The sequence below is a fragment of the Dipodomys merriami genome, unplaced genomic scaffold (genome assembly GCF_024711535.1).
Source record: "Dipodomys merriami isolate MVZ:Mamm:240054 unplaced genomic scaffold, mDipMer1.0.p SCAF_2, whole genome shotgun sequence".
NCBI lineage: Eukaryota > Metazoa > Chordata > Mammalia > Rodentia > Heteromyidae > Dipodomys > Dipodomys merriami.
Window position 1 is genome coordinate 41117073 of NW_027203381.1, and position 13453 is coordinate 41130525.

At 37.2% G+C, this 13453-nt stretch overlaps 1 pseudogene; it reads right to left on the reverse strand.

Moving 5' to 3' along the window:
* Positions 1 to 4099: 4099 nt before the first annotated feature.
* On the reverse strand, positions 4100 to 5696 carry LOC138831605 (zinc finger protein 131 pseudogene; annotated as a pseudogene).
* Between the last annotated feature and the right edge of the window lie 7757 nt (positions 5697 to 13453).

The following is a 13453-nucleotide window of genomic DNA, read 5'->3' on the forward strand; positions in this document are numbered from 1 at the left end:
AGGCCAGAAATAGACAAAAATATAGCTTAGTGTCAACTTCTAGATGAAAATCACAAATTTAATTCATTTATTTTTGTATCCTACTGAGTCTGTCTAAAAGAACAAACAAGCAAAAAGGGCTACGCTTAAGTTGTAAAATGCTTGTCTAGCCCTGGATTCAATCAGAAGAGAGAGAGGCTAATATCAGAGGATCACAGTTCAAAGCCAACCCAGGCAAGAAAGTCTATGAGACAAATGTTCAATCAAGCACACGTCTACCCCCAAAAACTGTCCTTTGGCTTTGTATTTTCCACTCAAGGCTGGCATTCCACCACTTGAGCCATTTCTGGCTTTTTGATGATTAATTGGAAATAGGAATCTCACAGAATTGTCTGCTTGGGCTGGCTTCAAACTGAGACCCTCAGATTTCAGCCTACTAAGTAGTTAGGATTATATATGTGAGCCACAAGATCACATCTATAGAATATAGATTTTTAATGTAATAAACCAACCCTATGAATATAAATATTCATCCTAAATCCTATTATGTTGAAATTCACTAAAATTAGGGATAAAGAAAGGATCCTACAAGGAAGACCATAGGACATGGATCAAGAATCAGGTTTAGGCTTATAGTTCTACTCAATACTGGAATCTAGAAGAAATGAAGAATTTCAAATTTTCTTCTTGGTGGTACTAGTGTTTGAACACAAGGCCTCACACTTGCTAGGCAGGTACTCTATTGCTGAGTCATGTCTCAGAACCTTTTTTTAACTGGTTGTTTTGCGATAGGATCTTGTCTTTTACCTAGGACTGTGACTAAACCATCATCCTCCCTCCTACTTTACCCTTCCCACTAGAGTGGGATAATAGATAAAGACCACTGAATTTACCTTGAACTGAAATCCTCCTAATCTCTTGATTCGGTTGGATTGGCTAAAATGACAGACATGAGCCATTAGGCCCAACTTCCTTTCTTATTTATTTATTTATTCATTTGTTTATTTATTTATTTATCATTGTGAAGCCTAAACTCAGGGTCGGAGCTGTCCCTGAGCTCTTTTGCTCAAGGATAATGCTCTACCACTTTGAGCCACTTTGAGCTCCACTTCTGGTTTTTGAGTAGAAAATTGGAGATAAAAGTCTCACGGGAACTTTTCTTCCTGGGCTGGCTTCAAACCATGATCCTCAGATCTTAGCCTCTTGAGTAGCTAAGATTACAGCTGTGAGACACTGGTGCCAGACTGCTTTCCAATTTTTGAAGGAAAATTGTTTTCAGGTGATAATTATACACCCAGTGAAATCTGTCAACCTCATGGGAAAGTAAAAAAAACATTTCCAGTCATACAAGGTCCTAATCTACTTCACCTTCCACATGTATTGTCTCAGAAAACTAGAGATATGTGCTCCATTAAAAGAAAGGGGTAAGTTGCAACCAAGCAAGATATGGGATATTAGAAACAAAGGATCCAACATAATAAAGAGGTCAACACAATTCCTCAAATGAAGGCAAAGAATTGTTCTACGACAAAGCATTCTACTTCAACTAGGTGGCAACTGGTCCAGATTGGAGCAAGCCAAAAAGCACAGGGAAGAATTTTTAAGATTAAATGGAATATCTGATTCATGTGAATGTGTTAGGTAATTTAGACAATTATTGGAGACTTCGGATTGAAAATATAGAGAAAACAAACCAAACAAAGGGAACCATGTGACAATTGCTACTAAAGAAAATAAAGTCATACAGAAAAGGAAAAAAATAGTTATAAGGCTCAGCTGTGAATAATATTTGAATAGTCCACATTATTTGTAGACCTATAATAATTATATGCAGAATATGGACTTAAAATTGCACTATAACTATATTGGAAGGATGGAAATAGGAAGGGTACAAGTATGTTGTGGGAATCTGAGGAACACTGATAAAAGAGATCTAAATCTTGGTGTTTCATATGCAATTGCACTCAATATAAAAACCTAGACAATTATGAAATAGCATTTCATATCATATTTCATATGATTTTATATAAGCATCTCATCTAGGTAAATACAAGAAAATGCCAAAATTATTGACTAAGAGGAGAAATAGTGGTAATTGTTATTTGTCCTAATTAACCATATAGAACTTTTAAGTATGTATAATTTTAACAAGCATAAAAATTTTAAAGCTTATCTCAATGCTGAAGAAGATAAAAAATGAAAAATCTCAGATCCCTCAGATTACTGTGGTCCATTAGGGAAAGACAGACATTGTGCATGAAAGTGAATGTAACATGTCCTCTCTGAGGTTAAAAGAGAAAGCTTAGGACATAAAAGTAGGTTAAAAGAGAAAGCTTAGGACATAAAAGTAGTTCTCTTGTGTGGGTAAGAAAGTGTGGTCTGATTTGGATTTGATGAAGTGTTCAGCACAAGCAGAATGTTCTGAGAAATAAAACATGAAACTGGGGAGGGAAGTTGAGGATAGACTTTTGGATGACCTTGACTATTACATTAAAGCTTTTGGAAGGCAGTGGGAAACTGTTAAGTTGTCTGGGACAGCGATTGATAGGATCTGTTGTTTAAGAACATCATCTGGCAGCCATACATGAGTTGGATTGGATAGAGGGGGTGGGGAAAGGCAAGGAAATAAGAAATAACTGAATTCAATAACCCAAAGAGGTATATGAAGGTCTGATTGGAGCAGGTTTGGTAGAAAGTGAAGACAGGGACACGGAAGTTATGAGAGATATAGTGACGATGTCTGCTTTTAATAATTTAATTTGTTTCTGGTTTGTTCTGTTTGAAATTCTTGATGAGAACAGTCTGATATAGGAAGTTCAGGAGCCAAGTAAATCACATTGACTTGTAGTTTATTTTTAAAAAGGCAACTAGTTAATAGGCCTTAGAACATTCTGATCTTGGTGCAGATGCTTGATGTGCTCATACTTCATATCATTACAGTGCATTTTATTTCAGTTGGTTGCCCCACTGTTGATTACAGACTTTTAAAACAAATTATTTTACTTTTTGTCATCTCATTACTCTTTTTCAGTCCATTTTTTCCATAATTTAAAAGTTTACTTCAAAATTGTATTTCCCAATATTTAACAGGTAAAGAAAATAGCATATTGGCTTATTTTATATGGTTGTTATTTTTTCCAAGTAATACTGATTAAAAATATTTACATACATATACTTTTAAGCCCACAGTTTAGCACTCTTATTTGTGTGGCTTTAAAAGTTATAGCACAGAATCTTTACATTAAGGATTGGGGACAAAATTCAATTTGAAACAAAGCCTGATATATACATGTTTTCCTCTGTACTTTATTTTGAACACATTCATTTTAAAATGATGCTCTTTTTTTCCAATCTGGTGGTAAAATACTAGTGCAGTTTTTCATCAAAATAAAGTTTACCACAGATGTAAATGAATATTCCAATTGAAAATGGCTGAAAAAGAGTTGGCAAGGGCCATTATAAGCAAAAATATTAAGTATTACAATTGCTACAATGCTCCTACAACACAAATTTTGAAAGAACCACAGATGCTTTATAAAAGTGTAGTTGAGTTTAAAGGGCACATGGTGTTTATTTGTTTTTGTTTTACATTCTATAAATTTTGCCACCACCATTTCTATTACAGAATTGGCATCTGTGACAATTGGAATAAACAACAATGTTTTTCAAAAGAAAGAAAGCACTTTTCTTCATGCAGCCTTGTTTCCTATATATTCAATTTCTAACATGCATTAGAATTCATAAACACATAGTCTAATGATTTTACATTTGATTTGACAATATGGAAAGAATTTGAGGAAGGACATGAGCTGGGAAAGAGAAAAGGGACCCTTTTCACAATGAAAATAGAAACATTTGTACCCAACTATATAGTAAGAATATAATCCATTTAACTTTTCAGAAATATACTTCTCCAAGCTCCCCTTCTTGTATAAGAAAAATCTCCATTCCGTCATTAGCTTGAGGGAGGGGTATAAGAGTGTTTCCATAGAAACAATTTAGCACAAAATGAAATAGTTTAACTTTGGTCCACTTATCTGTTAGCTTAAGGACAGTCACACTGCCCATCATCAGTTCAAAAACTGAACATATATATTTTAAAATACACTAATTTATTATTTCATTGTAAAATGGGCAGAGCTGTTCTGTCATTCTCTGCCTTTTCATTTTGGAACTCTTCTGTTGGTTTGGTCTCTAAACCTCATCACCTTCATGATCTTCCCTGACAGCCTCAGCAGCTTCTGCTTGGATAGGCGCTCTCTGCTCTTGGCTCATGATTTCAGGAATCACGTGATCCAAGTCTGCCTCTAGAAGCTCAGTATGTACTTCCACTGGCATCTATTTACCCGTTCAACATGGAGCTCCTCAACATGTACCTCAGTACCTTCTTTAGTATGAATTTGACCCACTTCTAGATAACTCACTTGGACCTGCTCTGGAAGTTCACTTATATGTAAATCATGCACTCTGCCATCTTGAAGCAGATCTGGATGGATTCGTTCCACAGTCACTTGGCAGAGTCTACCTGGACCTGAAACAATGGTAACACATCCCCCTTCCAGACTTGTTCTATAATAGTCATTGACATCACTGGCTCCGTTTGCACATGTGTTTCTACTGAAAGAACTTCTTCAGTTATTAGATGCTCTGAAATATTGTGAGCATCACTGAGATGCTGCCTTAATTCATTTCCTCACATTAAGCACAAGTAACAATGGTTGGGTTTATCTCCAGTGTCTATTACCAAGTGATCTTTGGACTGGTCTCAGCTGTTAAAGACAGTGTTACAGACCTGGCACTCATAAGGATTCTTTCTTCCCTTTTTTGCCTCTACTCCAGTTTGGCATGCTGTGAGGTGACATTTGAGGGTGCTATTTCTAGCAAATCTTTCATGACAATTTGGACATTCTAAAGGCTTTTCAACCCTGTGTTTTCGAAGACTCTCTTTAAAATGTCCAAAGTGGTCAAACTGTTTGTCACAGTACTGACAAATGTGAATTTTTTTTCCCAGTTCGTTGCTTCTTACTGACTCCACTTTCTTCAAAGTGGCAATAATTTAGGTGCTGTTTCCAGACACGTTCTTGAAGATACATACCTTTTATTGCATATTTCACACTTGAAACTCTCTGTGGAGCGTGTTCCTGTTTACTTATGGGGTCAGATGCACAGACATCTTCTTTAATCTGTGCTTTTTTATCACCTTGACAGGACTTACTGGTAAGATCCGCTAACATCGGAAGAACCGGTGCTCTGTATGCACTTTATGGACTGCTTAGCAGATGCCACTCCCTCTAGTGTCCGGATGCCTTCATCTTCCACTTTGATTGTGCAATCTGCACCTCAATTTCAACAGGTTCTGATTCTGACTTCAAGGGCTTTGATAGCTTCAAGCATTTGTAGAAATGCTTTCCATGCATCATTGGCTTGTTCTTGTAGCATCAGTTTTGCTGTATATGTGCATTCAATTAAATGACGAAAGACCATTTTTCTAACACCTTCTAGCTCTACCAAACGTTCTTGAGTAAATTCTTGAAAGAATTTGTAGAATAATTTACTGCAAGCAGCCAAAACAGCCTTGTGAGCCTTAAAATGGTGTCTATTGACAATAAGGATGATGTCGGCAAACCGGTCCCGCTCCGGCTGTTCAATCGTTCTAGGATCATTTTATGATGTTCAGGAAATGCCTGAAGGCATTCCATTGCTTCTTCAGCCTCCATGGCCGTCGGGTTGCTCCTCCATTTTCTCCACTGGAACCACAGAGCGCTCCTTCTGCCGGCCTGAAGCTGGAGGCCCCCCACCTCTCACCCTCGAGGGGCCGTGGTGCTGGTGGAGGCGGCCTCCAGCCTCAGTCAATTTTAAAATGCACTCAGAAATAATCCTATCATGGCAAGGACTATAGTATTTCCCCGCTATAGTGGCTACATAGTTATTTTCTCTGAGCCACGCTCCCAGTCTAGCTATTATGAACAACATTATCATATTAGTGCTCCATGCTTAAAGTTGAATCACCCACTCAGATTTATACAGGGTTTCCTAATGTCTACACACACACACACACACACACACACACACACACACACACACACACACACACACACACACACACACACTCTACAGAGTTTCTGTTTGATGGTCAGGGCCCCCCAAATCTGGTCCCAATCACCTGCTCAACTTAACCTGTAGCGAACCTCTAACACTATACCTCCACTCCATCCTGCCCGACCTCCTGATTATCCCCTGCCCACAGCATGCACCTTGACACACCATTGTTTTGCTATCTAGGTTTTCCTGCCTGACATTCCCTTCCCTTCCCTTTACTTTATTCTTGTTAAAAATTACTTGCCTAGGGGCTGGGAAGGTGGCTCAGTGGTAGAGCGCTTGCCTGGCATGCATGAGGCCCTGGGTTCGATTCCTCAGCACCACATTAAAAAAAAAAAAAAAAAAGAAAAAAGCCGGAAGTGGTGCTGTGGCTTAAGTGGTAGAGTTCTAGCCTTGAGCTGAAGAGCTGAGGGACAGCGCCCAGGCCCAGAGTTCAGGCCCCACGACTGGACTCAAAAAAAAAAAATTACTTGCCTATAAGGCTGACTCTGGGTTCTACTTTCTCCATTCTTTTTGGAGAAAATGAATCTCTTTACTTGCTCAATCACTTTAGCTATTAGAGTCTGCATCAAGTAATCTGGCATTTAATTATCTGCTTCATCTTTTTTTAATGTGTGTTGACCACCTCCAAGCAGAGTAGGTTAGAGTGAGTTAACTTTATCACATACTTACTATGATTCTGTCTACCTTTACTCTCTGGAGGGATAATTTTAGTTCCAAGTGATAAAACCCTATTAAAATTAAAATACCCAAGACAAAGAGAAAGATTATTTTACTTAATGTAAATAAACAATCAATGGATTAGGTAGGATTTAGAAGCATATTTGAACCTAAGTATTTGAACAATCTGATCATATATCAGTCTTTTTTTCATCTCTTCTCTCCTCAGAATCAAGCTGACTCTTCCCAAATATTAACAAAGCTGCCAAATAGAATTCAGAATTTAAATCAAACCAGTTTAGTAAACTACTTTGACTTGTGTGTGTGTGTGTGTGTGTGCGTGTGTGCACACACACACACACACACACACAGAGAGAAAAACAAAGAATGGTTCTAGGTATAGTTCCTGGATAGAGTTACATGCTCACTCTGAACCAATCACAGCACCTCTGATTAATTATTTCTGGATCATACAATCAAGTCTTGAACCTTGAGGGAATGAGGTCTGCCTCCAAGAGCTTCAGACTAAGAATGATCAAAATACAGTTTTCAAAGGAAAATCAAAACATTGTTGCTCAAACAAGAGGGAATTGCTCTGGGCAGACAAATATAGTAGATGCTTAGTATACATGTTCTATTTCTCATGTCATTTAGAACGTTATAGAATCTCTTTAAAATACCTAAATAAGATATACTTTCTTAAGTTATCATGGCATATTTATTTTTGAAGCACTTTCAAAACTATATGGGAAACAGTTAGCATCTAAAAGAGTAGGGAGTTATCTTTTTAGTCTCTTTATGTACACATTAGGAATTATGTCAAACATAACTACAGTAAAATAAAGTCAAATTAATTCTCCTCAGTCTTTGATTCAGGCAGATTTTGAAAGTATAGCTTAACATGGTATTAAGCATCTGAAGTAAATCATGCATTTTGTTCTTGTTTCTGGTGCTATTAAAGTAACAGTGATGACTGGAAGAATAAAGATGTTCCTGTTCTGGAACATTCAAAAATAGAATAAGTTTGGTAGTAAGTCACAATGACCATAGATTAAAAAAAAAAAAAAAGTAACATGCTTTCGCTTTAATGTTCACTTGTCGTGATAGACAAAAACAAAAATTTATTTATCTCCTCAGATGTTGTCGGAATCCCTGTTCCTACCTCAACTCAGAAAATTAGAGACAAACTGTACAGTAGCTTTGGTAGCTTTCGCCTGAGAAAAGGCAGAGACATCAATGGAGGGGAAAGGCTAGCAGCTGTGAGTGGTAAAATGGATGCAGTTACCCAAAAAGTCATTAACAGGTCAAACGTCCATGTGTTACGAACTGCCTTTTATAGGACTGGAGATGTAGCTTAGTGGTAGAGCACTTGCCTAGTATTTAAAAGGCTCTAAATTCAGTCCCAACACTGAAACAAAACAAAATAAACAAATTACCCTGATTAGAAAGAGTCTAGAACCAAAGGCCAATTTGAATTGGTTCTTCACTTATCTCAAGAGAAAAATACAGGAGGAAAAAAAAAAACACATCAAATTACATTTCACTAGAAAACAGAAACAGTATGATTTGTTGAGTAGTGACCAAAAGGCCACACTACATGCCTACAACACATTTGTTGAATAGATAAACAACCCCAGGTGTTATCAAAGCCAATTCACAAATTTGTGTCAATTTGACAGGTGATAAGGCTAGGAGTATATATTATTTTAAATACCAGATTGAACAGTTTTGTTAGTGATCTACATGATGGACAAAAGCATATGTATTTGTTTTTAATTAAGTTAAACTAGAAAGGGAAGTGGAGGAATAAGAAAAGGAGAAAAAATAGAACTTTGAAATCAGAGAGATACAAAATAAATTGCCCACCACTTACTAGGCAAAACTTTATTCCACACTCCCAGCCTCAGCTCTCTTGGGTAACACAAGTAAGTTGTTTAAAGATTAAATGAGAAAATGCATGTAAGGTTATTTAGAACAAGAAGTATGATAAAGTATGATGAATTTCTGGCCATTATATTATTGCTGTTGTTACTGATTCTTTTTAAGGGTTCTTTGAAGGAAAGGATGAAGCAAACAAATATCTTAGTTTCTGGAAACAAAACTAAAAATAACTGAATGTACTCAACATGTTAAATCAAGATGAATTTGAATTCCTTCCCCCTTCCCTCCCTCCCTCTGTTCCTTTCTTCTTGGGGTGATGGTGCTGAGGATTGAACCCAAGATCTTGCATACCTGCATATCTTAGATCAGAGCTCTACCACCAATATACATCTCCACCCTCACACTGAATTCTTTTTTGTTTTTTGGGTTTTTTTGGTTGGTCATGGGGCTTGAACTCTGGGCCTGGGGCTCCCTCAGCTCTTCAGTTCAAGGCGAGCATTCTACCACTTGAGCCACAGCGCCACTTCCGGTTTTCTAGTAGTATATTGGATAAGAGTCTCGTGGACTTTCCTGTCTGGGCTGGCTTTGAACCATGATCCTCAGATCTCAGCCTCCTGAGTAGCTAGGATTACAGGCTTGAGCCACCGACTCCTAGCTTTCACATTGAATTCTATTTTTTTTTTTTTAAGGGAGGAAGGGATGAAGAGTAGAAGCCACTAAAACCACAAGCCATATTCTAGGGATATCACCCATACCTCGGCCTATGTTCCCAGTATCTTCATTTTTTTTTTTTTTTTTTTTGTCAGTCATAGGGGCTGAACTCTGGGCCTGGGCACTGTCCCTCAGCTCTTTAGCTCAAGGGGCCTGGGCACTGTCCCTCAACTCTTCAGCTCAAGGCTAGCACCCTACCACTTGAGCTACAGCGCCACTTTCAGCTTTTTTTCTGCTTATGTGGTGCTGAGGAATTGAACCCAGGGCCTCATGCATGTGAGGCAAGCACTCTATCACTGAGCCAACTTCCCAGCCCTGCTGAATTCTTTAGAAAGGTTGTAGCAGGTGAGAGTCAGCTTTGAATGCTTGTGTAAAACCAGAGACCATAGTGTCCTCTCCACATCTGTATCATGTGCATCATATTATGCATTTGTGAAATAAACACAAAAATGACACTAGGACACATACATGAAGTATGAAATCATGAAGTATTCAATAAAATCTGTATCAAATTTCATAAGTAATCTATAATTTTGAGAAAAAGAGATCCTGATGACAATCTCTATCTCCCTTTGTGACCATTATGCCTGAATGCCTAGCAGCACAAGGTCCCTAGATAGAATCAGTTAATCCTTAACCTTAAATTTTATGTTGCTGTTGATTCCAGAATAGTTGAATGTGAGTGCACAATGAGCTGGGATCAGGTTCAAACAATGATTCATTTTAAATTCAAATCAATTGAGTACGAACTCGGTTTCTATGACTCAAAAGCCTCTTCAGGTAACTTTTGCTGTTGTTCTCTTTTTTCTTTTTTTTTTTAACTTTTACTATGGTCTATCTGCTTTACATGTTCAGAGCCCCTGCTGGCTGCCATTTGAAGAAATTACTGTTTTCAAAGAAAACATTAGCAGTAAAACAAATTTGAATCAATGTATTGACTCCAGGGACGATCTTGGGTATCAGCACCTGCAGATGTTCAAGTTTTTTTTATATATATTCCCACAATATCTTAAATTGTTTCTATATTACTTATAATACTTAATACTCAGGAGGGTGAGATCTGAGGAGCACAGTTTGGAACTAGCTGGGGCAGGAAAATCCGTGGGACTCACATCTCCAACTAACTACTAAAAAGCTAGTAGTGTAGCTGTGGCTCAAATGGCAGAGCACCAGTCTTGAGTGAAAAAGCTAAGGGACAGTGCCCAGGCCCTGAGTTCAAGTAGTAGTATTAGCGATAATAATAATAATAATAATAATAATTAATAATAATAATAATAATAATAATAAATGTAAATACTATGCACATAGTTGTTATGCCATATTTTTTAGAGATGACTAACAAGGAAAAAGTCTATATTCAGTACATGTGTAGTTTTAGTTTATTAGGGCATTTTTGGTTTATAGTTCATTGGATCCAAGGATATAGACACTGCAGCTACAGGGTCCAATTATATGAACATATTAAAGTAATACACAGGAGAAATGACGTATGTATTATGTAGTAACAAAACAATTAAATTTTGGCTAAAATTATGGGGAAAGCTAAAAGACTAAAAAAGAAATATGAAGTGGAAGATTGATTAAAGGAAAGAAAATTTAAAACTTTGATGGTGTTTGGTGGAGTCGAAATTGTTTAAGAGGAATGATGACATCGGAGTGTTGGGAAAGATTGAGGACTCCGAAGCCTTCCATATCAAAGAGAAAGCAGAATTTTAAGCCCACAGCCTGAAATTCTCTTGAGACTCTCTACAGACCAGCATCTGCCACCATAATTAAGAAAGGTGTTATCTGACCAACCTCATGCTACGATGGTAGGCCCATGGTGTGAAGCAAAACAAAATTTTACTTTGTTAACTTCCTTTAAATAGGTGTTACTTCCCCTAATAGCACTGCTGTGCTTGGTCAAGGAGGATGGGAAACCTGAACCTCATTTAAAAGCTATACATTACTCCTTTGCGCAATTACTTAAAATTTAAAAAATAAAATTTAATAGCTAAACAGATGAGAACTATTCACGTCCCAGCTACTATTTTTAAGCCTCAATGATGTCCCTTCTAAAATTCTCTACCTTCCTAAAAAATTCATGGATTTTTTTTTTTACTTCTTATTTAGATGGTTTTAAATTTGTTTTCATTTGCTCTATAGAGAACTGTGAAATACTTATTTGAAGTTCTTTGTTGCTTTTTTGCCATTGGAAGACATAATTTAAAAATTGTTATAATCAGAATAAAATAATTTCTTTCCATTTTTATGGGACTAGTGGTTTTTTTGTCCCTGTCATTAATAAATATCATAGCTATTTCAGAACTAAAACAAAGAGGGAGAGAATATATATTTGGTGATCAAACCTGAATTTAATTTTAACATCTTCCCTGGGATAAAATAGGAATTAAAAATAAGTCAGACTTATTTACAACACTGATAATAGTTTAAATATAGAGCGCTAGTCTTGAGCTGAAGAGCTGAGGAACAGCGCCCAGGCCCAGAGTTCAGGCCCCACAACCAGACCCCCCCCAAAATAATAGTTTAAATAATAAATACAATATATTAAATGATATAATATAAACATAATATAAATAATATCATATATAAAATAATAATAGTTTGAACAGCTCCTTCAGTCTTTATTGATCTTCCTTATCTAATGTTCAACACACACACACACACACACACACACACACACACATATTAGCTATATTCATAAACTGACCTGATCATCAAACTATGCAGCACTTTCCTTCAGAGATGATCCACTTTCTTCATGTATGTCCATCTGTCCTTTAGAATTTAGTTTGTGTTTGGCATCTTGAAGCATTGCTCCTTCTATCATCTTAAACTTTCATTGGTTACATAGTAGTTGAGCAAATGGCTAATAGAATTGAGGTAGCTTAGGATCCTGAAGCATTACAGGACTTTGAATCCTTTCACAAGTACTGAACGTTCTTCAAGACTGTGGCTTGGGGCTGGGAAGGTGGCTCAGTGGTAGAGCTCTTGCCTTGCATGCATGAGGCCCTAGGTTCGATTCCTCAGCACCACATAAGCAAAAAGAAAAAAGCCGGAAGTGGTGCTGTGGCTCAAGTGGTAGAGGGCTAGCCTTGAGCTGAAGAGCTGAGGGACAGTGCCCAGGCCCAGAGTTCAGGCCCCACGACCAGACCGCCCCCCCCCCCAAAAAAAAGCCTGTGGCTTGACTTATCAACTATTATGGGCAAAGAATAATTTATATAAATATTTTGTATATAAAATATAGATACTATAAGACTTTTATTACTAAAAAGGATACCTGATTTCTCAGATTAATTTTGAGAAGTGTTTTCTAAGTCTAGGGATACAATTTAAAGGACAATCTAAGTTAGGCAGTCATGGCTGATGCCTGTAATCCTAGCTACTCAGGAAGAAGATATCTGAGGATTATGATTCAAAGCATGTCTTGGCAGGAAAGTCCATGAGACTTTTTTATTTTACTTGTAAAGGGGATGAACAGGGGTGTTACAGTTACAATAGTAGGGTAATGAGTACATTTATTTTTAAACACTGTTACCCCCTCTCTCATTTTCTCCTGCTTACCACTCCTCACTCCCCTTCCCTCAAGTTGTTAAGTACATTTCCGACATAGTGTCTAGTGAGTATCACACTGGTGCATTAGGTCATCCTTTGTTCTGTTGTTTCTGTGATTCCCTTTCCCTTCCATGAATCAGATAAGCTTATATACATGACAAAGGGTTCAGAAAACAAAAACAGAAAGAAAAAATAGAAATAACTGTATACGGGACTTAAAAAGAACCTCTTGTTTCCAATTCTTGGAGTTAATTTTGATGCTTCATTAGATATGGTCCTACGCACTTAGAGACTAGGCTATTGTGATCCCCTGCTAGGAATATCCTGGACCTATTCTAGTCATTACAAATAAGGGAAACCATGCAACCTATATTTTTTTTTAGGCCTGGCTTGCTTCACTTAATATAATTTTTTTCCAGGCCATGAGTTTTTTTTTTTTTTTTATCTTCAATCAACCATCAAAAGGTTGGAAGTGGAGCTGTGGCTCAAGTCGTAAAGTGCTAGACTTGAGCAAAAAAGTTCAGGGACAGCACTTAGGCTCTCTGAGTTCAAGCCCCAGGATACTCTC